The sequence below is a fragment of the Pleurodeles waltl genome, chromosome 1_2 (assembly GCF_031143425.1).
Source record: "Pleurodeles waltl isolate 20211129_DDA chromosome 1_2, aPleWal1.hap1.20221129, whole genome shotgun sequence".
Classification (NCBI taxonomy): Eukaryota; Metazoa; Chordata; class Amphibia; order Caudata; family Salamandridae; genus Pleurodeles; species Pleurodeles waltl.
In genome coordinates, this window is record NC_090437.1 from 1,317,935,697 (window position 1) to 1,317,961,653 (window position 25,957).

Consider the following 25,957-nt stretch of genomic DNA (forward strand, 5'->3'; position numbering starts at 1 on the left):
TTCCGTCGACCCACAGCAGATTTCTTCGGAGCTTCTAGTGCAGAGAGGAGGCAGACTACCCCCACAGCATGCACCACCAGGAAAACAGTCGAGAAGGCGGCAGGATCAGCGTTACAGAATTGCAGTAGTCATCTTTGCTACTTTGTTGCAGTTTTGCAGGCTTCCAGCGCGGTCAGCAGTCGATTCCTTGGCAGAAGGTGAAGAGAGAGATGCAGAGGAACTCGGATGAGCTCTTGCATTCGTTATCTAAAGTTTCCCCAGAGACAGAGACCCTAAATAGCCAGAAAAGAGGGTTTGGCTACCTAGGAGAGAGGATAGGCTAGCAACACCTGAAGGAGCCTATCAGAAGGAGTCTCTGACGTCACCTGGTGGCACTGGCCACTCAGAGCAGTCCAGTGTGCCAGCAGCACCTCTGTTTCTAAGATAGCAGAGGTCTGGAGCACACTGGAGGAGCTCTGGACACCTCCCAGGGGAGGTGCAGGTCAGGGGAGTGGTCACTTCCCTTTCCTTTGTCCAGTTTCGCGCCAGAGCAGGGCTAAGGGGTCCCTGAACCGGTGTAGACTGGCTTATGCAGAAATGGGCACCAAAAGTGCCCATGAAAGCATTTCCAGAGGCTGGGGGAGGCTACTCCTCCCCTGCCTTCACACCATTTTCCAAAGGGAGAGGGTGTAACACCCTCTCTCAGAGGAAGTCCTTTGTTCTGCCATCCTGGGACAAGCCTGGCTTGACCCTAGGAGGGCAGAAACCTGTCTGAGGGGTTGGCAGCAGCAGCAGCTGCAGTGAAACCCCAGGAAAGGCAGTTTGGCAGTACCAGGGTCTGTGCTACAGACCGCTGGGATCATGGGATTGTGCCAACTATGCCAGGATGGCATAGAGGGGGAAATTCCATGATTATAGACATGTTACATGGCCATATTCGGAGTTTCCATTGTGACGCTACATATAGGTCGTGACCTATATGTAGTGCACGCGTGTAATGGTGTCCCCGCACTCACAAAGTCCGGGGCATTGGCCCTGAACAATGTGGGGGCACCTTGGCTAGTGCCAGGGTGCCCTCACACTAAGTAACTTTGCACCTAACCTTTACCAGGTAAAGGTTAGACATATAGGTGACTTATAAGTTACTTAAGTGCAGTGTAAATTGGCTGTGAAATAACGTGGACGTTATTTCACTCAGGCTGCAGTGGCAGGCCTGTGTAAGAATTGTCAGAGCTCCCAATGGGTGGCAAAAGAAATGCTGCAGCCCATAGGGATCTCCTGGAACCCCAATACCCTGGGTACCTCAGTACCATATACTAGGGAATTATAAGGGTGTTCCAGTAAGCCAATGTAAATTGGTAAAATTGGTCACTAGCCTGTTAGTGACAATTTAAAAGAAATGAGAGAGCATAACCACTGAGGTTCTGATTAGCAGAGCCTCAGTGAGACAGTTAGTCACTACACAGGTAACACATTCAGGCACACTTATGAGCACTGGGGCCCTGGATACCAGGGTTCCAGTGACACATACAACTAAAACAACATATATACAGTGAAAAATGGGGGTAACATGCCAGGCAAGATGGTACTTTCCTACACCCTCTCCCTGATCTCTTCTCTTCCACAGAACAAGATGCTCTAGTGGAAGGTGTAGTTCTGGCAGATTGTCTTACTGCTGAGCAGAAAGACCACTGCATACATCTCCTGGGTCAGTTTTCTGAACTCTTTTCTACTGTGCCAGGCACCACTTCTTGGTGTGAGCACACTATAGATACTGGAGACAGCTTGCCTGTCAGAAGTAAGATCTATAGCCAGCCTGACCATGTCAGAGACTGCATAAAACAAGAGGTGCAGAAAATGCTTGAACTGGGAGTGGTTGAGCACTCTGAAAGTCCATGGGCCTCTCCTGTGGTACTTGTACCAAAACCTCATTCCAAAGATGGTAAAAGGGAAATGAGATTTTGTGTTAACTACAGAGGTCTCAACCAGGTAACAAAACTGATGCTCACCCTATATCCAGGGCAGATGAGCTCATAGATACACTGGCATGTGCCAAGTATCTAAGCACCTTTGATTTGACTGCAGGGTATTGGCAGATCAAGTTATCAGAGGATGCAAAAGCAAAAACTGCATTTTCAACCATTGGAGGCCATTACCAATTCACAGTAATGCCTTTTGGATTGAAAAATGCACCTGCCATTTTTCAAAGGTTGGTGAACACAGTCCTGCAAGGGCTGGAAGCTTTTAGTGCAGCATATCTAGATAATATAGCTGTCTTTAGCTCCAGCTGGGATGATCACCTGGTCCACCTATGGAAAGTTTTGGAGGCCCTGCATAAGGCAGGCCTCACTATCAAGGCTTCAAAGTGCCAGATAGGGCAGGTGAAAGTGGTTTATCTGGGACACCTAGTAGGTGGAGAACAGATTGCACCACTTCAGGGGAAAATCCAAACTATTATATATTGGGTTCCCCCTACAACTCAGACTCAGGTGAGAGCCTTTTTAGGCCTCACTGTGTACTACAGGAGGTTCATAAAGAACTATGGCTCCATTGCAGCCCCTCTTAATGACCTCACATCTAAAATAATGCCTAAAAAGGTATTATGGACAGCAAACTGTCAGAAAGCTTTTGAGGAGCTGAAGCAGGCCATGTGCTCTGCACCTGTCCTGAAAAGCCCCAGTTACTCCAAAAAATTAATTGTCCAAACTGATGCATCTGAATTAGGGGTAGGGTCAGTCTTATCACAACTTAATTCTGAGGGCCAGGTTCAACCTGTTGCTTTTATCAGCAGGAGGTTGACCCCTAGAGAAAAGCGTTGGTCTGCCATAGAGAGGGAGGCCTTTGCTGTGGTCTGGGCACTGAAGAAGTTGAGGCCATACCTGTTTGGCACTCACTTCATTGTTCAGACAGACCACAAACCTCTACTTTGGCTAAAACAAATGAAAGGTGAAAACCCTAAATTGTTGAGGTGGTCAATATCCCTACAGGGAATGGACTGTACAGTGGAACATAGACCTGGGAATACCCACTCCAATGCAGATGGACTCTCCAGATATTTCCACTTAGACAATGAAGACTCATCAGGTCATGGCTAGTCTTATTGTCCTTGGTTTGGGGGGTGGGGGGGTTGTGTAGGAAAATGCCATCTTGCCTGGCATGTTACCCCCATATTTCACTGTATATATGTTGTTTTAGTTGTATGTGTCACTGGGACCCTGCCAGCCATGGCCCCAGTGCTCATAAGTGTGCCCTGTATGTGTTACCTGTGTTATGACTAACTGTCTCACTGAGGCTCTGCTATCCAGAACCTCAGTGGTTATGCTCTCTCATTTTTTTCCAAATTCTCACTAACAGGCTAGTGACCAATTTCACCAATTCACATTGGCATACTGGAACACCCTTATAATTCCCTAGTATATAGTACTGAGGTACCCAGGGGATTGGGGTTCCAGGAGACCCCTATGGGCTGCAGCATTTCTTATGCCACCCATAGGGAGATCTGACAATTCTTACACAGGCCTGCCAGTGCAGCCTGAGTGAAATAACGTCCATGTTATTTCACAGCCATTTACCACTGCACTTAAGTAACTTATAAGTCACCTATATGTCTAACCTTCACCTGGTAAAGGTTGGGTGCTAAGTTACTTAGTGTGTGGGCACCCTGGGACTACCCAAGGTGCTCCCACATTGTTTAGGGCAAATTCACCGGACTTTGTGAGTGCAGGGACATCATTACATGCGTGCACTATACATATGTCACGACATATGTATAGCGTCACAATGGTAACTCCGAACATGGCCATGTAACATCTCTAAGGTCATGGAATTGTCACCCCAATGCCATCCCCCGAGTCTCTAGCTCAGACCCGGGTACTGCCAAACTACCTTTCCCGGGGTTTCACTGCAGCTGCTGCTGCTGCCAACCCGTCAGAGAGGTTTCTGCCCTCCTGGGGTCCAGCCAGGCCTGGCCCAGGAAGGCAGAACAAAGGACTTCCTCAGAGAGAGGGTGTTACACCCTCTCCCTTTGGAAAAAGGTGTCAGGGCTGGGGAGGAGTAGCCTCCCCCAGCCTCTGGAAATGCTTTGATGGGCACAGATGGTGCCCATATCTGCATAAGCCAGTCTGCACCAGGTCAGTGATCCCTCAGCCCTGCTCTGGCCCAAAACTGGACAAAGGAAAGGGGAGTGACCACACCCCTGACCTGGACCTCCCCTGGGAGGTGCCCAGAGCTCCAAGCCCAGTCCAAGTTTGGTGGAGGTAAGTCCTTGCCTCCCCACGCTAGACTGCATTGCTGGGAACCACGTGTTTTGCAGCTACTCCGGCTCCTGTGCACTCTTCTAGGATTTCCTTTGTGCACAGCCAAGCCTGGGTCCCCGGCACTCTAATCTGCAGTGCACAACCTCCTGAGTTGTCCTCCGGCGTCATGGGACTCTCATTTGTGACTTCGGGTGAGCTCCGGTTCACTCCACTTCGTAGTGCCTGTTCCAGCACTTCTGCAGGTGCTGCTTGCTTCTGAGTGGGTTCTTTGTCTTGCTGGACGCCCCCTCTGTCTCCTCACACAATTGGTGACATCCTGGTCCCTCCTGGGCCACAGCAGCATCCAAAAACCCTAACCACAACCTTTGCAGCTAGCAAGGCTTGTTGGCGGTCTTTCTGCATGGAAACACCTCTGCACGACTCTTCACGACGTGGGACATCCATCCTCTAAAGGGGAAGTTTCTAGCCCTTGTCGTTCTTGCAGAATCCACAGCTTCTACCATCCGGTGGCAGCTTCTTTGCACCCACAGCTGGCATTTGCTGGGCATCTGCCCACTCCCGACATGATCGTGACTTTTGGACTTGGTCCCCTTGTTCCACAGGTACTCTCGTCTGGAAATCCATTGTTGTTGCATTGCTGGTGTTGGTCTTTCCTGCAGAATTCCCCTATCACGACTTCTGTGCTCTTTGGGGAACTTAGGTGCACTTTGCACCCACTTTTCAGCGTCTTGGGGTGGGCTATTTTTCTAACCCTCACTGGTTCCTTACAGTCCCTGCGACCCTCTACAAGTTCACATAGGTTTGGGGTCCATTCGTAGTTCGCATTCCACTTCTAGAGTATATGGTTTGTGTTGCCCCTATCCCTATGTGCCCCCATTGCATTCTATTGTGACTATACATTGTTTGCACTGTTTTCTATTGCTATTACTGCAAATTTTGTTATTGTGTACATATATCTTGTGTATATTTGCTATCCTCATACTGAGGGTACTCACTGAGATACTTTGGCATATTGTCATAAAAATAAAGTACCTTTATTTTTAGTATATCTGTGTATTGTGTTTTCTTATGATATTGTGCATATGACACTAGTGGTACTGTAGGAGCTTCACTCGTCTCCTAGTTCAGCCTAAGCTGCTCTGCTAAGCTACCTTTTCTATCAGCCTAAGCTGCTAGACACCCCTCTACACTAATAAGGGATACCTGGGCCTGGTGCAAGGTGTAAGTACCTCTTTGTACCCACTACAAGCCAGTCCAGCCTCCTACAGAAACAAAAGTACAAAAGGAAACACCCACCTCCATTCACAGAGACGCATCTGCGGCCGCCATGGCAAATTAACTGCTAGTCTTCCCAGCGTTGTATCTCACCATACACCTTCATGGTCACTGACAACGACAAAGATGACAACCGTAAGCACACCTAGCACAGAGTGAAGGAAATGGCAGTGATACACACCCACACATAACCCACTTTACTCACACTGACAGCGAAGCCCACACTCAGGCACACACAAAATAAGTCAATGCCAAGTACCCAATACACACACAAAGCCTAGCAGATATGTGCCAAACATAAAGCCTAACGCACACAAACCACCAACACACCCCATAACCATACAACGACAACTAGACCACAAACACCTCAATGCAGGCATAGACAGGCACGTTGCTCAAGACCACGCATACACACACATACCATGAAGCAATGACACACAATCAATAGTAGTGAACACACATCCAAACAATGACACAGGTGATACATCACGTACAACCAACAATCAAGGAAATCCACACATGCCGGCCCAAACACACGGACGCACACTACACCCCATACAATCCTACAAGCAAACAGTCAGACACATTACAAGATGCCCATGGCACTTCCTTGGCGATGGCTCTCCTTACCCATTTTGTCTGGTGGGTGCTGACCTGCATGGGAAACATTTTGAAAATGGGGGACATGATGTAATTAATACCAATACAGCTGTAACCTTTGGCGACACACAACAAACACAGACCATGAACACTGCCAAATATACCACACATATCATGTGCATGCAAAACACCTGATCAGTCATGACATGGCAATGTGCACACACATACATCATCAAACACCACCCGACATATGGGACAAAGGGGTAGGACCCCTTCCACCAGTTCCTCCAGCTCCTCGCTTATGAAGGCAGGGGCCTTCTCCCCTGCAGTGTGTGCCATCGTTGCTCCAAGATACAGGACACAGCAGCACACGAAGTGGAGATCTGTTGTGCCCGAATGCCAGAAGTCAAGTGAGCTGGCCCATACAAAATCGCAGTTTTTACTGCAGCTGTCATTACCATCACCGCCTGCAGCGGTCGTCATTGGTCCCAGTCTCCCATAGACCTCAATGTTAATCAACGAGGAGTTGCACTGTGGTTCAGACCGCCTTCCGCCATGATGACTTCCGACAGTGGAACGAGGTCACTTCCAGCAGTCCAAAGCATGCCGGACATGCGGATGCCATATTAGTCTGTAACATGACTGTGCTGGGTTCACACTCCGTAATTACCTGCATGTCATCACAAATTGAAACATTGGGTCTCACATAGTGGAGAATGACATATGTAGTGAGTGCCTGGTGACATCACCAGAGGTATCAGTATATATGATCCGTATAGTGGAACACATGGAAGGTGCATGTTTACATGTCCTATATGCGTCCATTGTCACAGGGATCATGTGCCATTGTCTTGTGAGGAATGGAGTGTGGAGTAATGTGTCTTCCCACAACATGACAGCCAACTTGCATGAACAAAACTTTGTGACTGTCGTATGTCATACTTGGTGCACTACATTGTGAGAGGTTCCCAGATTGTTGTTTGTGTCCCCGCACAGATATCACCACAATGGAGTGATGAGGTATGCACGGGTTTACTTGCCACTTGTAGGTAGATCTTGATACCATGGAAGAGTGCCACATCATCCAGACCTATCGACGGAACTGTTTGTGCATCAGGGAACTGGTCGCCCAGTTGAAGCCAGACCTCCTGCCGGTTTGAGAAATCCCCATGCCGTTTCTCCAACAGTCCAGGTGTTGTCAGTCCTGCATTTTATGGCAAGTGGCTCTTTTTAGGTTACAGTGGGACCAGCTGCAGGGTTTTCACAGCCCCAGTTCAGTAAGGCATTGCAGGATGTGCTGGATGCCCTACTCAAGCATGTGCACAGGTACATTAGGTTCCCACAACGTCCTGAATTGCACACTATAAAAGCAGCCTTCTACAACATATCAAATGTCCCACATGTAATTGGGGCCATTGATGGGACTCACATCGCCTTGGTACCTTCGAGGACCAATGAACAGGTCTACAGAAACCGGAAGAGCACATATTCGCTCAATGTACAAGTGGTGTGTCTTGCAGACGAGTACATAACATGTGTAAACACAAACTTCCCAGGATCTGTACATGATTCCTATATCGTGAGGAACAGCAGTGTCCTTGCAATTATGTTACTACAGGGAGAAAGGTCCTGGCTCATAAGTATATGTACTGCTCTCTATGTCAGACATTTGTACCCCTCCAAACAGTCAGCACTCTGCCTAGCATTGTTACCTATAGTCATGTTCCCTTTTCCACACAGGTGACTCCAGATACCCCAACCTGCCCTGGCTCCTGACACCTGTGAGACATCCAACTGCAGGAGGGAAGAACAGGTACAATGAGGCACATGGCCGGACGAGGCGCGTGATTGAGCGAACTTTCAGTCTCTTGAAAGCTAAATTTTGTTGCCTTCATGTGTCCGGTGAAGCCCTACAGTACCGACCAGGTAAAGTCTGCAAGATCATTGTTGCATGATGCATGCTGCATTCTCCATACTCTGGCCCTCAGAAGGCACATCCTACTGTTGGAGAAGGGGGACATTGGTGCTGGAGCAGTGTTTGGGGCCAGTGACTCTGATGCTGAGGGGGAGGCAGACAAGGATGAGGCATATTACAACAGGACTGACATGATTTGTCACTACTTTCAATGATGTACAGGTAGGTGTGCCATCTGCATGTGGAGGTTGTATTGTTGAAGCCAGTCTGTAGCCAGTATTTGCATCCATCAAGATGTGTGTGGGGACTATAGCATTCCATCTTAATTTCTGACCCTGAAAGGTAGCTGACTTACCATGAGGAGTAGTGGAAATGCACTGCTGCTAAGGACAGGTGTGGAATGCTGATGCCATTGCGGTATAGCCTTATAGTTCTACCAAAGGTTTCGAGTCCTCAGTCTGCCAGTTTGGGTAAATGTACGGGGAACTTATCAGTCTTGTCCTGCTGCATAAGCATGTTATTTTGCATTGTCAGCTGCTGTGTGCCAAGTACGTGTTCCTGACTACTCAGGGAGGTGAACAATAGAGGATGTTACCTATGTTACATCTTTCCTGTCCCACACATGTGTAAGTGCCTACGCAGTCCCTTACATATGTGGTATCATAGCTGCTGGGCCAGTCATGCTGTGTATGTGTTCAGATACTGTCGATCTATGACATGCCTTACAACATTGTGCCTGATTCCATTTCATTTTTCCTCTTCAGGTCACATCTCTGTCTGCAAGCTGATTACTGTATTGTCTGTTGCCATTGTTGACACTGAATATCATTACAATTTGGATGTACTTACACACCTGCTGGAGTGTCTCACTAAATCTGTCACTTCAACATAATTGTGGGGCTGACATGTGTATGGATTTGCTGTTTGGAAACAGGAGTGGGGTAATGGTCTGGGTGCTGATCAGAGTGGGTGGTACAGCTGTTAGTCTTACTAGTCCTGTATCCATTTGGCCGGTATAATGTGAAGTTGGTTTTGGACAGCCAACAGGGTGTAACAGTGTCAAACAAGGGTGACAGTCATAAGAGGGAATTGGTCTTGGCCTCAGATCCTGCAGGATGTCTGGATGGGTGACCTCTTTAACTGGAGGGGTTCCTCAGCTGCTGGGGTAGGGTTGCTGGTGGCCTGTGAATCCTCCTGCTGGGCCTCCATTCCAGTAGCAGGTACTGATGTTGATGGCAGTGGAGTTGCCTGTCTACTGGATGGGGCCTGCTGTCTGGCAGAGGATGTACCCTGTATATTGTTCAATTCACTGAACTCCCCTAATATGGAGACCATGGTGGCACTGAGTGCCTGCCACTGCTGCATGGCCTCCTGATGGTATTCCCCCTGCAGCCTTTGCTTGTGTTGCAAGGTGGTGAGTATCTGGCCCATCTTGTCCTGAGTTTGCTGGTAGGCTCCCTGGACTCTGGAGTCGACATCCAAGCCAGTCGTGTCCTGTACCAGCCTCGTCCATTGGCCCACGATAGTCCTCCCACTGGCCCTTGCCCCCCGTGCCTGTGCCCCTGGTGCAGTGTGCCCCTCCCACTTACACCAGGAGCGTCATTGTCTTTGGTTTGCACCGTTGACTCCTGCCCCTGTCCTGTGGGGCAAACTGATGTTTGATGTGACCTAGGGACACTGGTATGGGAAGGTGTGCGCTCCTGTGCATTGGCTGCCACAGGGGAGGTTGTTTCAGTTGTAGGGCTTGGTGAGGCTGGTGGTGGTGGACTGAGCACTCATGCTTGATGGGCCAGGATTGTCATCCATATCCATACTTCCAAGGGAGTCCTCCCCTATTGGAGCTGCTTCCAGACCTGGGCTTTCTGTCACTGTGCTCCTCTGCTGTGTGGCATTACTTGGGAGACCTGTGGAATGAGAGGTATTGTGTCAGATGATGATATTGCAGCAGTGATACACATGGTTGTATGCCATGACTGACTGGATTTGCAGGGCAGTAATGGCATTGACAGTTACTAGTCCACTACTTGTGTTACTATCAGTGGAATGTTGCAATGGGCCTATTTTGGAGAACAGTTAATGTTTGTCTTGCTACTGTCATTGCCATGTACTGATGTGCATTCCTTATACTAATTGGTGATGGGGAGTGACATGGTTTAATGTGCAAGTGTAGAGATGTGAAATGGATGTAGCAGTCATGCAAGGGTAGGGAGTGTTGCATTGTGGTAGTTGTGGTACTTGCTGCAGTGTGGAGTATCAATGAACCAGGTTGGCCTGTGAGGGAATGGTATTAGTAGGGGGCTGTGGCATGCAGGGGTGGGTATTGGGTCCATGGTGGGCTTGTGCACGTTAGGGTGGTGTGAGTGGGTGAGAGGGTGGTAGAGGGTACATGCTGTGCACGGGGATATGTTGGCCAGGGAGTGCATTTGACTTATCAGTGTCCAGTCCACTAGGTATTCCCGTCAGCCCTTCTGGATGTAGAATGTCCAGGACCTTCTCCTCCAACGATGACAGTTCTGGGGGAGGCGGTGGGGACCCAGCGATTTGGTGCCTGGAAGCCATTGCCTGTACCTTCACCCGTATGTTGTTCCACCTCTTCCTAATATCTTCCCTTGTGCCTAAGTGGTTCCCCACTGTATTCACCCTGATAACTGTCCTCTGCCATAAGTTGTTCTTCCGGGCTATGGATGTCTGCTGGAACTGTGGTCCAAACAGTCGTGGCTCCACTCTGACAATTTCATCAACCATGACCCTCAGCTCCTCGTCTGTGAATTGTGTTTTTTTTTTGTGGTGCCATGGTGGTTGGGTTGTGGGTGGGGGTGTATGTTGTGCAGGGATGCTGGGTGTGCTGTTTGATGGTGTGAGTTTGGTAGTGGTATGTGCGTGAGCTCTGTGGTGTTTGTGTGCAGTGGTGTGTTGTGTGATGCGTGTTCATTGCGATGGTGCTTGTGATATCTAGGTGCAGTGCCTCCTTTCAGTGTGCTCTTGCCTCGCTCTATCAAAGTTCCTGGTTGTAAAGGGTTCTGGGTTCAGACCGCCAATGGATTGCCGGCTTGTTGGGACCCTGGTTCTGATTAGTGAATTGTGACTTGGTGGGTGGGTTGTTCTCGGCTTGGTGGTGCTAGTAGTGCAGCCGCCTCCTTCACGCCGTCATTTCCTCCGATGGTGTAGTTTTTTGGGTGTATTTTGGGCAGTGTTGCTTGGGTGCCTCGTAATGCTGCGGTCTTCACACCTCCATCACTGGTGGTCTTTCGGCGGCCGCTTGCACAGCGGTCTTTGGCAAAGACCTCCAATCTCAGAATGATCACCTCAGTCACACCTGCACTCATCTGCATATTGAATGGGTCTTCCTGGGCTGGAAGGGTGGAGGGCCTGACGCTTACATTACAAAGGCCAATAGCCTGCCCTCACACAATGGACTGCCAAACCCCCTACCGGGACCCTGGCAGAGAGCATTGCACTGAAAGGGGAACTTTTGCACTTCAAACCACTCTTTGAATTCTCCCCCACTTCAAAGGCATTTTTGGGTATATCAACTGGGTCTCTGATCCCACCGACTCAGACACTTCTGGATCTGAACCTGCAACCTGTCAAGAGGAACTGCCTGGCTGCCCAAAGGACTCCTCTTAACTGCTTTGCTGAGAAGGACTGCTACCCTGCTGTTGCCCTGCTGCCTGCTGACCTCTGACTTTGCTAAGAAGTGCTCTCCAAGGGCTTGGATTGAGCTTGCCTCCTGTTTTCTGAAGTCACAGGGCCAAAAAGACTCTTCATCTCTTCAGGAAACTCCTTCTGCACCAAAACTAGATGCACAGCCTGCCGGAAATTACTAACAGCTTGCCTTGTGACTGAGAAATCGCCGCATAGCCGAACCGGAATGATGCAGCCCGACTCCAGAGTGGAAATTCAATACAGCACCTGCCTTGCGACTGAAAATGAGACGCATCACCTGTGACTTCTTCTAGAATACCCAGGATTTCCCCACATCATTCCTGGGCGTCAAAAAGATTCCCTCATTGTAGTAAGAAACCAAGACTGAGCGCTGAGAAATGACGAAAGCCCCTTGTAGCATGGAAAGAAACGACGCATCATCTGTGTAGCGTTGGAAAATCTGACGCACACCATATTTTTCCACACATCTCCTCCTCTGCGGTCTCCTCAGCGATCTCTGTGCGTGTTATTTTTGACGCAATCCAGATACTTTGTGTAACCAAGAGACAACTGTTGATTTCTAAGATTTAAGACTCTTTTAACACTTATAAAAGTGATATTTCAACTTGTGCTTAATGAATCTTTTTCGTTTTGACCTTTTTTTATTCAGATAAATAATATCAATTTTTATAAACTTATGTGGTGTATTTTTGTGGTGTTTTCACTCTGTTACTGTAGGAGGCTGACCTGGTTTGTAGTGGTACCAAGGGGTACTTACACTCTGCACCTGGGTCAAGTTATCCCATATTAGTGTAGAAGAGGTGTCTAGCAGCTTAGGCTGATAGAAAAGGTAGCTTAGCAGAGCAGTTTAGGCTGAACTCGGAGACGTGTAAAGCTCCTACTATACCACTGGTGTCATGTGCACAATATCATAAGAAAACACAATACACAGATATACTAAAAATAAAGGTACTTTATTTTTATGACAATATGCCAAAAGTATCTCAGTGAGTACCCTCAGTATGAGGATAGTAAATATACACAAGATATATGTAGACAATACCAAAAATATGCAGTAATAGCAATAGTAAGCAATGCAAGCAATGTACAGTCACAATAGATTGCAATGCGAGCACATAGGTATAGGGGCAACACAAAACATATACTCTAGAAGAGGAATGCGAACCACGAATGGACCCCAAACCTATGTGAGCTTGTAGAGGGTCGCTGGGACTGTAAGAAAACATTGAGGGTTAGAAAAATAGCCCACCCCAAGACCCTGGAAAGTGGGTGCAAAGTGCACCTAAGTTACCCAGAGACCACAGAAGTCGTGATAGGGGAATTCTGCAAGGAAGACCAACACCAGCAATGCAACACCGATGGATTTCCAGACAAGAGTACCTGTGGAACAAGGGGACCAAGTCCAAGAGTCACACTCAAGTCGGGAGTGGGCAGATGCCCAGGGAATGCCAGCTGTGGGTGCAAAGAAGCTGCCACTGGATGGTAGAAGCTGTGGATTCTGCAAGAACGAAGAGGACTAGGAACTTCCCCTTTGGAGGATAGATGTCCCACGTCATGAAGAAGCTTGCAGAGGTGTTTTTGTGCAGAAAGACCGCAAAAAAGCCTTGCTAGCTGCAAGTTAGGGATTTTGGATGGTGCTGTGGCCCAGAAGGAACCAAGATATCGCCAATTGAGTAAGGAGACAGAGGGGGTGTCCAGCAAGACAAAGAGCCCACTCAGAAGCAAGCAGCACCCGCAGAAGTGCCGGAACAGGCACTACGAAGAAGAGTGAACCAGAGCTCACCCGAAGTCACAAAAGAAAGTCCCACGACGCCGGAGCACAACTCAGGAGGTCGTGCACTGCAGGTTAGAGTGTTGGGGACCCAGGCTTGGCTGTGCACAAAGGAAAACCTGGAAGAGTTCACAGAAGCCGGAGCAGCTGCAAATCACGCTGTACCCAGCAATGCAGTCTAGCGTGGGGAGGCAAGGACTTACCTCCACCAAACTTGGACTGAAGAGTCACTGGACTGTGGGAGTCACATGGACAGAGTTGCTGAGTTCCAGGGACCACGCTCGTCGTGCTGAGAGGGGACCCAGAGGACCGGTGATGCAGTCTTTTGGTGTCTGCGGTTGCAGGGGGAGTATACCGTCGTTCCACAGGAGATTTCTTTGGAGCTTCTAGTGCAGAAAGGAGGCAGACTACCCCCACAGCATGCAGACTGTGTCTGGTAAGTGTTCTATCAGTCTTCACCAGTGTATAAGTGTCCTCCTTTGTACTGGGGTTGGCTCCTGGTTTCAAGGAGGCAATTCCAGACCCCATCCTTGTCTAGTGTTATACGTTGTCTTTCGTGCCTAACAGTGACAGTGTGCTATTGCTTTTTTCTCAGGAATCGCCACTGTATTTCCAGCTGGACCCACAAGAGCGTGTCCTGTGTATGTAAGTACTATCCTTGTTAGTGCTCTAGGGTCCAGAGACAGAATCACTTCTGCTGCCTCCTTTCTATGGGGCTGGCAGGGTAACTATCTGTAAGAGCAAACTGCACAGAGGCATTGAGATTCCCTGTCACTGTGGGAGGTTCTGCGCCTTACTCTATGTACAACCCCAGCGTGATTGTCCACTAGTAATCCGTATCCTATTTGTTCACACAAGGGTTGCTCTGCTTTTACTTTCCTGTTTCCTGTGTCTGTCCATAGCTGTCCTTTTCGTGTATGCCTTTAGCTGCTCTTCTGCCCCAGTACACTACCTCTTTAGGATATTCGGTGACCTCAAGGGGTGTCCCAACCAGAGTCCTGATCAGACCCGCCCAAAACCGTGGCAGGAGCAGGTCTTGGCTATACTGCATCCTGAGGGCCTCGCAGGAGTAGCTGGAGGAATGGACTCTGGTAAGTCGAACATTTAATTACTTCATCCCCCACCCTACCTGCCTGCTATCACATATTCCCACCCTCGCCCTCACCCCCATCACTCCAACTCCTCACACATGTCCCACTATCACAAACCACACATCCCAACACCAATCCCTGCATGTAACACCAAAGCATGGACTCCCATCACCAAAGCATGTCCACTGCACATACCCATACACCCCCCTAAAACCATTATCACACAAGGTCCCACACAAGAATGCAAGCACTGGGGTACAGGGTCACCCACCCATTGCACACCATGGCACACACAGCTGCAATAATCATGCCTTTACACCCCTTCAGGACCCCTACCCAACGTCACCGGACAGGAGGGTCCAGACATGTCCACCTCCACCCCCCACCGAAGAGGCCCACAGTGATGACAGCAGCTCTGTCCAACTGGATCTAGATGACCAGCCCGGCCCACCTGAGACCTCGGGACAGTCGTTGGTTCCCGTCACACTGGCACAGGCCAATACAGAGCTTCCCCCCCTTGAAACATCAGCACAACACCCCCCAGCGGGCCCATACCTCTGTCCCCAGGACACATCAAGCAGCAGTGTGTCGACCACTACAGGGAACCCAGGCTAACCCACCACCCCAACAACACCAGGGACCTGGGGGCAGTGGTAGTGGGCACACGGTTCAGGGGACAGAGGCACAAAGAAACAGGGGAAATGGGAGGGCTGCTGTGCGACAGGGGGAGGACAGGCCCAAGGAACCCACTCTCCACGAGGCCCTCTCCAACATCATGGGAGCCTACCACCATTCCCAGGAGATGATGGCAACGGTACTGGCCAAGTTTCACGAGACCCAGCGGCTGCAGGAGGAACAGTATTTGGGCTTCAGGGAGGAACTCAGATCCATCAATTCCACCCTGGGCACCATTGTAGGGGTGCTGAAGAAACTCGTCAACACCAGGAGGGACACTGTGGCACAACAAGGGGCCCCTGACACTAGCCTGGACGATGAACTGCCCACCACCTCTGCTGGCGCTAGTGGACAGGAGGCACCGCCACAGGACCACGACACCAGCACCCCACCCCCTGCAGATGGAGAACCACCCAGCAAGCGGTCCCTGAGATCCAGGACAAAGATAGAGAACAATATCAAGACCCCTGCCAAGAAATGAGACCACCCTTATTGTCATCCTTCTGTCCCACTTTGTCACCCTGTCCATACTCAAACTGCCCTAGCTCCACTTCCTATGCCCCTTTGGACAATACACCTGTGAGACTAATAGACTGGACACTGCCATGTACATTCCTCCACCATCACCACTGACCATTTTACAACCCCCTCCACTATTTAGCACTTAAATAAACACCCTTAAATCACAAAACAAACTGGAGTCAGTCTGTGCTTTAGAAAATGTGTATTAGCAATAACTGTGGCAAAATGCTATATCCAATGTAATGTCAACATACCTATGTCACACAGCTCTAGTCCATGCGGAAACAAAGCAGAGGTCACACAGTGGGACACACATCTTTGAATTCGAAAGGGAAAGTGACAACTCAGTGTCCATACACTGGGTGAAAATGACAGACAGATGAGAGGTAGAAGAATTAAATCAGATGTAGCAGGCAGTGTTGTCTTCTTGCCTGTGTCTCATTGGAAATATTGATGGATCACCGTGTTCCTGTTGTTCATGTCCTCTTCTTCTGCTTCCTCGTCTTCCCTGTCCACAGGCTCCACAGCTGCCACAACACATCCATCTGGACCAACCTCCTACAGAAAAGGCACCTGTCATCGCAAAGTCAAGTTGTGAAGCATACAGCAGGCCACGATGATCTGGCACACCTTCTTTGGTGAGTAAAATAGGGATCTACCTGTCATATGGAGGCACTGGAACCTGGCCTTCAGGAGGCCAAAGGTCCTCTCTATAACCCTCCTAGTTCTCCCATGTGCCTCATTGTAGCATTCCTCTGCCCTTGTCCTGGGATTCCTCACTGGGGTCAGTAGCCATGACAGATTGGGGTAACCAGAGTCACCTGCAAATGTCGAGGAAAATCTGTTAGACACACACTAACTCTTAGGGACATCCCCAGACCCAAACACCTAGTCACATTGTATAGGGTCCATGTCCTCACCTATTAGCCACACACGGTGCCTTTGGAGTTGCCCCATCACATAAGGAAGGGATGCTGCTATTCCTCAGAATGTAAGCATCATGCACTGAGCCAGGAAACTTGGCGTTCACATGGGAGATGTAATGGTCGGCCAAACACACCATCTGCACATTCATTGAATGGTAACTCTTCCGGTTTCTGTACACCTGTTCACTCCTACATGGGGGGACCAAGGCCACATGTGTCACATCAATGGCACCTATGATGTTGTGGATGTCGCAGGGCATAGAAGTCATCTTTCACTGTAGGCAAATCCTTTACCTGAGGGAAAACGTTGTAGCTGTGCATGTGTTTCAGCAGGGCAGACAACACTCTGGACAACACGTTGGAGAACATAGGCTGAGAGATCCCTGATGCAATGGCCACTGTTGTTTGAAAAGACCCACTTGCTAGGAAATGTACTGACAGCACCTGCACTAGAGGGGGGATTCCTGTGGGAGGGCAGATAGTTGACATCAGGTCTGGCTCCAACTGTGCACACAGTTCCAGGATTGTGGTATGATCAAGTCTGTAGGTAATAATTACATGTCGCTCCACCATTGTCGACAGGTCCACCAGCGGTCTGTACACCGGAGGATGCCGCCATCTCCTCACCTGCCCCAGCGGACGTGCTCTATGGAGGAGAACAGTGAGCAGAGAGTCAACCAACAGTGAGATACGTAAACACAACTTTATCTGAAAATGATTGAAAATCGACATATGGCTGTATTAGTGTTTAAGCAAGGCCTAGATATGTGTGACGCAGTCAAAAATAATGCCATGTGGCCCCCTGAAATGGCAGCTGCCTGACCTGTAATGTGGGACAAGGGGATATGTGGTACCTGCATTGGCGTTGTACACCGCCACAGTAGGCGGTCGAAGACCGCAGCGCAATCCTGCATTGGTTAACATTGGACCCTATGGGTCCCAGGAGCCAATGACGATGTACGCCTGCGGTGACGGTACGCACCGCCGCAGGCGTCACCGCCATTTTCTCTCTGTTTAATCACTTGATACCTAATCTTCGACAGGAGAGGACCTACACTGCAAGTGTTGCTGTGACCTCAGTCTGGAAGAGACAATGGCTTGTGTGTCTGGGGAAAGGGCCCCTGCCTTTAGCACGGAGGAGCTGGAGAAACTAGTGGATGGGGTCCTCCCCCAGTACATGCTACTCTTCGGTCCTCCAGACAAACAGGTGAGTACACTGTGAGCATGCTGTATGGGCAATGGCTGTCAGGAGTGGTGTTGATGAAAGATGGGGAGAATGAGGCTTGCATGATGCGATGGTGAATGAATGTGCGTCATGGCAAGGGTAGGGATGCGGGCCAATGACGGCGACGGTGCGGACGGTTATATCTTTTCCTTTTCCCCTGTACTATTCCTGTAGGTTAGCGCCCACCAGAAGAAGGATATTTGGCGTGCCATCGCTGTAGGAGGCTGGACTGGCTTGTAGTGAGTACCAAGGGGTACTTGCACCTTGCACCAGGCCCAGTTATCCCTTATTAGTGTATAGGGTGTCTAGCAGCTTAGGCTGATAGATAATGGTAGCTTAGCAGAGCAGCTTAGGCTGAACTAGGAGACGTGTGAAGCTACTACAGAACCACTTAGTGTCATATGCACAATATCATAAGAAAACACAATACACAGTTATACTAAAAATAAAGGTACTTTATTTTTATGACAATATGCCAAAGTATCTTAGAGTGTACCCTCAGTGAGAGGATAGGAAATATACACAGGATATTTATACACACTAGCAAAAATATGCAGTATAGTCTTAGAAAACAGTGCAAACAATGTATAGTTACAATAGGATGCAATGGGGAAACATAGGGATAGGGGCAACACAAACCATATACTCCAAAAGTGGAATGCGAACCACGAATGGACCCCAAACCTATGTGACCTTGTAGAGGGTCGCTGGGACTATTAGAAAATAGTGAGAGTTAGAAAAATAACCCTCCCCAATACCCTGAAAAGTGAGTGCAATGTGCACTAAAGTTCCCCTAAGGACAAAGAAGTCGTGTTAGAGGAATAATGCAGGAAAGACACAAACCAGCAATGCAACAACTGTGGATTTCCAATCTAGGGTACCTGTGGAACAAGGGGACCAAGTCCAAAAGTCACAAGCAAGTCGGAGATGGGCAGATGCCCAGGAAATGCCAGCTGCGGGTGCAAAGAAGCTTCTACTGGACAGAAGAAGCTGAGGTTTCTGCAGGAACGAAAAGGGCTAGAGACTTCCCCTTTGGTGGACGGATCCCACTCGCCGTGGAGAGTCGTGCAGAAGTGTTTTCCCGCCGACAGAACGCCAACAAGCCTTGCTAGCTGCAAATCGTGCGGTTAACGTTTTTGGACGCTGCTGAGGCCCAGGAGGGACCAGGAGGTCGCAAATTAGACCAGCAGAGAGAGGGGACGTCGAGCAAGACAAGGAGCCCTCTCTGAAGCAGATAGCACCCGGAGAAGTGCCAGAAACAGGCACTACGAGGATGCGTGAAACGGTGCTCGCCGAAGTTGCACAAAGGAGTCCCACGTCGCCGGAGACCAACTTAGAAAGTCGTGCAATGCAGGTTAGAGTGCCGTGGACCCAGGCTTGGCTGTGTACAAAGGATTTCCACCGGAAGTGCACAGGGGCCGGAGTAGCTGCAAAGTCGCGGTTCCCAGCAATGCAGCCCAGCGAGGTGAGGCAAGGACTTACCTCCACCAAACTTGGACTGAAGAGTCACTGGACTGTGGGGGTCACTTGGACAGAGTCGCTGGATTCGAGGGACCTCGCTCGTCGTGCTGAGAGGAGACCCAAGGGACCGGTAATGCAGCTTTTTGGTGCCTGCGGTTGCAGGGGGAAGATTCCGTCGACCCACGGGAGATTTCTTCTGAGCTTCTGGTGCAGAGAGGAGGCAGACTACCCCCACAGCATGCACAAGCAGGAAAACAGTCGAGAAGGCGGCAGGATCAGCGTTACAGAGTTGCAGTAGTCGTCTTTGCTACTATGTTGCAGGTTTGCAGGCTTCCAGCGCGGTCAGCAGTCGATTCCTTGGCAGAAGGTGAAGAGAGAGATGCAGAGGAACTCGGATGAGTCTACATAACGTGGACGTTATTTCACTCAGGCTGCAGTGGCAGGCCTGTGTAAGAATTGTCAGAGCTCCCTATGGGTGGCAAAAGAAATGCTGCAGCCCATAGGGATCTCCTGGAACCCCAATACCCTGGGTACCTCAGTACCATATACTAGGGAATTATAAGGGTGTTCCAGTAAGCCAATGTAAATTGGTAAAAATGGTCACTAGCCTGTTAGTGACAATTTGGAAAGAAATGAGAGAGCATAACCACTGAGGTTCTGATTAGCAGAGCCTCAGTGAGACAGTTAGGCACCACACAGGGAACACATACATATAGGCCACAAACTTATGAGCACTGGGGTCCTGACTAGCAGGGACCCAGTGACACATAACAAACATACTGAAAACATAGGGTTTTCACTATGAGCACTGGGCCCTGGCTAGCAGGATCCCAGTGAGACAGTGAAAACACCCTGACATACACTCACAAACAGGCCAAAAGTGGGGGTAACAAGGCTAGAAAGAGGCTACTTTCTCACAATCGCCAAGGAAGTCCGGACCCTGGGGGTCCACCACAGACAGAGCACTCACAGCCGTAAAAGATGGGAGGACATTCACCGCTGGAGGAAGAAGACGGCCGAGGCCGAGCTGGGGATGGCCTCTCAACGTGGGAGGGGTGCCCGTCGCACCATGACCCCCCTGATGTTCCGGATCCTGGAGGTGGCGTATCCAGAGTTGGATAGGCGCTTGAGGGCATCACAGCAGCCACAAGAGGGTGAGTACACTCTCATTCAGCTGATTCAGCGCGCAGTGGAGGTGTCTGGGTGGGGGAGGTGGGCTGTGGGTTCCCCTAGGCCAGTGCAAGTTTAGTAGGAAAGGTCCCTCCGTAAGGCAGGCCCTGTGGCACCCCACCCCACCTGTGTTCAGAGCCAACTACACCTAGTCAGGCTCCTGTGACTTCCATGTGTGCAGCAATCGGGCATAGGCCTTGTAACCCATGTTCCTGTGATTGATTGGGGAACTCTAAGTGCACGGCGTAGTGCAGGGGGCTTCCGTGTCTGTAGTGTCCGCCAACAGTAGCAGTGTTGGATGCACTCAACATGTCTTTCTTCTGTCCCCCCCCTCCTTTTTGTGGTCTCCCTGTTCTTGTGTGCATTAGCATCATCAGGCCGAGGAGCAGTGGCACCGGAGCAGGAGGGAGCTGCATCCCACATGGCCCTGGAGGGCGACACAACGGAGTCTGAAGCCACCAGTGGGACGGAGGGCGAGGGGAGCTCCACGGCGGGGACAGGAGCTGAGACCAGCGACACGGACTCCTCCTCTGATGGGAGCTCCCATGTGGTGGCGGGCCCCTCTGTGCCCCCCGCATCTACAGGTACAGCCGCCACCCCCCTACCAGCACCGCCCTCGCAGCAGCCCCTCAGCGTGTGCCCCGTGGCTGCTCACCCAGGGGGGTGGGCATCTCCTTCGCCCCAGGCCCCTATGGCCCTGCCCCAGTCAGCCCTGCTTCCCTCAGTGAGGAGGCCATTGACCCCCTCAGGTCCCTCACTGTAGGGCAGTCTACCATTTTGAATGCCATCCAGGGTGTAGAGAGGCAGTTGCAACAGACCAATGCATACCTGGAGGGCATTCATTCTGGTCAGGCAGCCCATCAGCGAGCTTTTCAGAATCTGGCCTCAGCACTGATGGCAGCCATTGTCCCTGTCTCTAGCCTCCCCCCTCCAACTTCCTCCACCCAGACCCAAACCCCTGTACCTCAGCCTTTCCCAAGCACACCATCAGACCAACATGCACACACGTCAACACACAAGGGAAGCTCAGGCAAACATAAGCACCACACATCCCACAGCCACTCACGCAAGCATCATACGCATGCAGACATACCAACAGCCTCTCCCTCCACTGTGTCCCCCTCCACCTCGTCTCCCTCCTCCCTCCCAGTCTCGACTCCACTCACACCTGCATGCACTACATCATCAGCCACTACCTCCATCACCGGCACACTCACCACCACACCCCGCTCACGTGCACTACCATTCACATATTCCCTGTGTCCTCTCCCAGTGTGTCTGTGAGCCCAACTCCCAAGGTGCACAAACTCAGCCACACACCCACCCAACAGCCATCCACCTCACAACAGCCTCCAGCCCATTCACCTTCACCCAAAGTCACCAAACGGACACCTCCTACAACCACTACCTCGTCCTCCACTCCCAAACCCCCTCCATCTACCCGTCCCAGTGTGTCCAAACAACTTTTCCTGTCCAACCTTGACCTCTTCCCCTCACCTCCCCCACCTCTTCAGTCTCCTAGGGCCCGCCTTTCCAGGTCCCAACCCAGCGCTTTCAGCCACAACATCTGCGGGAACAGTGGTGCCAGTAGTAACCGGCTTCTGGAGTGCGCCAGGCAGCAGGGCAGCCAGTGTGCCAAGGAGCCAGACCACGGACAGTCCCCCACCTCAAAAGGTTTGCCAGTGCCCGGTGGGAGAGAGGAAAAAAATCTTCCACCAAAGCCTCTCCCAGGGGTACAGTTGGGAGTGTGGAGACAGCTGCGCCACCATCCAAGGTGGGGAAGGGGCACAGTAAAACAGGCAAGTCTGGGAATACCTGCACGGCGGACAAGACCGACACAAGCATCGCTGCCAAGGACACCGCCGAAACAAGCACCGCTGGCAAGGACACCGCCGCCACCAGCACCGCTGAAAAGGACACCGCCGCCAGCAGCACCGCTGAACAGGACACCTCCGCAACAAGCACTGCAGGCCAGTGAGTGCCAAAGATTCCAGCGCTACTGAGGCCACCACGAGCAGGTTGAAGCACTCTGGGCACAAAGCCCCCTCCAGAACTAGTGGAGATTTACATCCACTACCTCTGTCCTTGGCAGGATGAAGCACTCTGGGCACAAAGCCCCCGCCAGAACCAGTGGAGACTGTTATCCACTTGAGAGACTGTGGCTTTGCACTCCCGAGGATAAAGCAGTGGGCAAACCACCCACTGGAGAGACTTGAGAGACTGTGGCTTTGCACTCCCCAGGATAAAGCAGTGGGCAAACCACCCACTGGAGAGACTTGAGAGACTGTGGCTTTGCACTCCCCAGGATAATGCAGTGGGCAAACCACCCACTGGAGAGACTTGATAGATGGTGGCTTTGCACTCCCAGGATAAAGATAAAGCAGTGGGCATGGAGCCCCCTCGTGGATCTGGCGTTGTGCACTCATCCGGCTGAGGTGCCCCTCCTTCCCTTCCCCCCGAGGTGCCTGTTGTATTTCTATCAGATGCCCCAGCAGTGTTCTCTCCGTTTTGATTGGGTATTGATTTTGGGCCCAGTGGTCCACGGACTATGATGGTGGAATACCTTGGACTTGTATTCTTGGTGTATATATTTGTTTCTAGTGTAAATATATGTATATAAATATATATTTTTTTGAGTACTGTATTTGAATAGATTACAAACGTTCGACTCATTTCCTTTTGTCCTTGCATTCCTCCAGGGGCAGTTGGGGGTTGGTAATGTAATGTGTCAACATGTACTTGTGTGTGTGTTGTAGTGAGTGGGTGTGGGAATGTTGCGTGTGTGTATCACTCTTTTTTCTCTCCCTCCTCCCCTGTGTCGTAGGTGCAGTACTCACCGTGGTCTTCACCGCCGTCTTTGTTGTTCCTGGTAGAGAAGCAGGAAGATAAATGCTGGGAGTATGTGGAGCTTGGGTTCCATGGTGTCCTCATTCCTCGTGGGGTGTGTAGAGGTGAGCATTTTCCCTTCCAAGTCCTGTTTTCGCCGTGTTTTTGTTCGCGGTGAAAACGCCCCGGAGAAGGTGGCAGATTGGACTGTTGTAATCCAACTGTAAGACACTTGGACTTGTCTTCCGCCTGTCTGTTGGCGGTGACCGCCGCGGTGATGGTTTGTACCGCCGTGGCGGTCGGAGTGTTAAAGTGGCTGTCTATGTAGGTGGTTTCCGCCACGGTCGAGATTCCATTTTTTTTTACCGCCGCCCTGTTGGCGGTTTTACCTCTGCTTTAACATCGACCGCCAGGGTTGTAAAGACCATCTAGATCTCCTACAGTTTTCCTCTGAAAGGCTAATTGTACAGACTCTTATCATTTCCCCCCCTTGACTATGGAAATTCCCTCTATCTAGCTTCTCCTTGCTTCTCCTAGCTTCTCCTTGATGTGTAATCAAAATACTGCCTTCTTTTAAAAGTGTCTAGGCATCAATCAGTGTCATACTCATGCTTCCCTACACTGGATACCAACTCATCAGAGAATCTAACTTAATGCCCTCTGTATTACTCTTAGGGCCTATTATAAAAAAGTTCCCCAACTAGTACATTCTTTACTACAGCCCCATACTCCCAGGAGGGCTTTAAGGTCCGCCAGAGCATGGTGGTTGTCAAACTAACAAATTCATAAAGCAAGGGGTGGCGGCTGCTCTTTTTCCTACCTGACCCTTAAGCTATGCAAACTCCTTACCAGATAGGGTTACAAATGGAAAATACATATGTTTAAGGAAGCAATTAAAACCATGGCTGTTTGTAACCTAGGTGAATTTGGTTGAAACCCAGAATATGGTTTCACTGAGGAGTTGAAGTCTGCTCAGTTGTTGATAGCACTGGGAGCCTCTCTGGAGTGGCCAAGCGCTCTATACATTTCCTACAAAAGAATAGAATGGGACATTCTTACAAATTCTGGAGGTTTGCTCATTGAAGCCTTTTTTGATATTGTGTTTCATGGGAAAAAATATATTATAAAGAAATGTTCAGAAGTTGCATGTGGCAACCTGACACAGCAGAAACCATTTACAGCTAGTCAGCTGGAAATTCCACCAGAGCTATCCGTGGCTAGAATCCATCAGCACAAAGCAGATCTTTTTCTGGGACTTGCACATGAATTTCAACAGTTCATTTTCATTTGTTTCAGCAGTAGGCAGGTTTCACAATTCAGACCCACTAGAAATTCATAGAAATATAGGACAGTTTTTTCAGTTCACAGGATAAAAATCAAAATCGGTTAACCCTTTCCACTTTCCACAACAAGCAGACAGTGAAAGGAAGAGTAAATAAAATGTACTCACGTTTGATTTGTATACGGGTTCCTGCGCCGAAAATACGAGGTGAGCTCAGGCACACCATGCAGTAGTAATCTTCCTCACCCTCTAGATGAACATTAATGATTTTTAAATTAAAATCAGTTCTAGATCTATTGGCAGTGAACCCGTTGGATGCCACAGATGGCCCATTTGCATTACACGAGATACAAAGTGGAACTGTACCAGGTTTCTGCTGGAACCACTGTACACAAGAGCCAGGGTCTGAATTGTGGGCACATTGAATGTCAACCTCTTCACTGTCAAGGAATCTGAAATGTGGCCCAACACATTCTCTCCAGTAGCACCTTGGTAGAGAAAGAAGTACAGAAGAAGGGTTCAAAATGTTACTGAAATGATATGTCTGACATGAAATTATAGCGCATGTAGGATGCTTAAGAACAAAACAATCACAGGCATATGTGGCGATCCAATTTCCCAGTTGCTGACCTCGGAAAATAGTCAGTTCTCACCTTGAATCCCAAGTAGAAGAAACCAGAGAAGTTGTGCTGGTTTTATCATCTTTGTTGTTGTAAGGGGTGCGATTCTGAAGCCTGAAGCAGTCACTTCCAGGTGAGGGAACCTTTAAAGAGCAGAGGGCAGACATTTTGAGAAAACTACTACTTCTTAGCAATATAAGTTTACATTTACAAGGGTTGTGAGTGTGCTAATTTATCGTATAATGCTACTGCAGGATCATAGAGAGTACGAACTGCACCATTTCTGACCAAAGAAATATGTCATTTATGAAAATTTATATTTTTAATTGTTGATGTAATACTATTTGATTTGGATCAAATTAAATATATATATCATTTTATCTTCTAAAATATTAATTTTGTTTATAGAAGAACACTCTCTTAAAACCAAATTAGTGCTTGTATGCCTTTAGAAGCACTGTCCTTTTGTAGAGTCATTAGACATCATGTGGTACGTACACGTTTGACAACTGAGATGCCTCCTATTGACCTGATGTATAACATACCATGTGAGTATATGCATAAAATAGTTGTCTATTTAATTGCATAGTAATATAATAAACTTTATGTTTGTCGCCCACTTCATACCGCCCTTCTTCTGTTGTAAGTGCAGTAAATAAAAAAATATATAGCATGCACCTCATTTCCATGGTGACCA

At 49.5% G+C, this 25,957-nt stretch overlaps 1 long non-coding RNA gene across 1 annotated transcript in view; it reads right to left on the reverse strand.

The window, feature by feature from the left end:
• LOC138296265 (uncharacterized) overlaps nucleotides 1-25,957 on the reverse strand; it is an 84,109-nt gene that overhangs the window by 16,394 nt on the left and 41,758 nt on the right. The window contains exon 2 of the long non-coding RNA XR_011203801.1: nucleotides 25,294-25,403. This is a non-coding gene — a long non-coding RNA (uncharacterized lncRNA). The remainder of the gene's footprint in view (nucleotides 1-25,293; nucleotides 25,404-25,957) is intronic.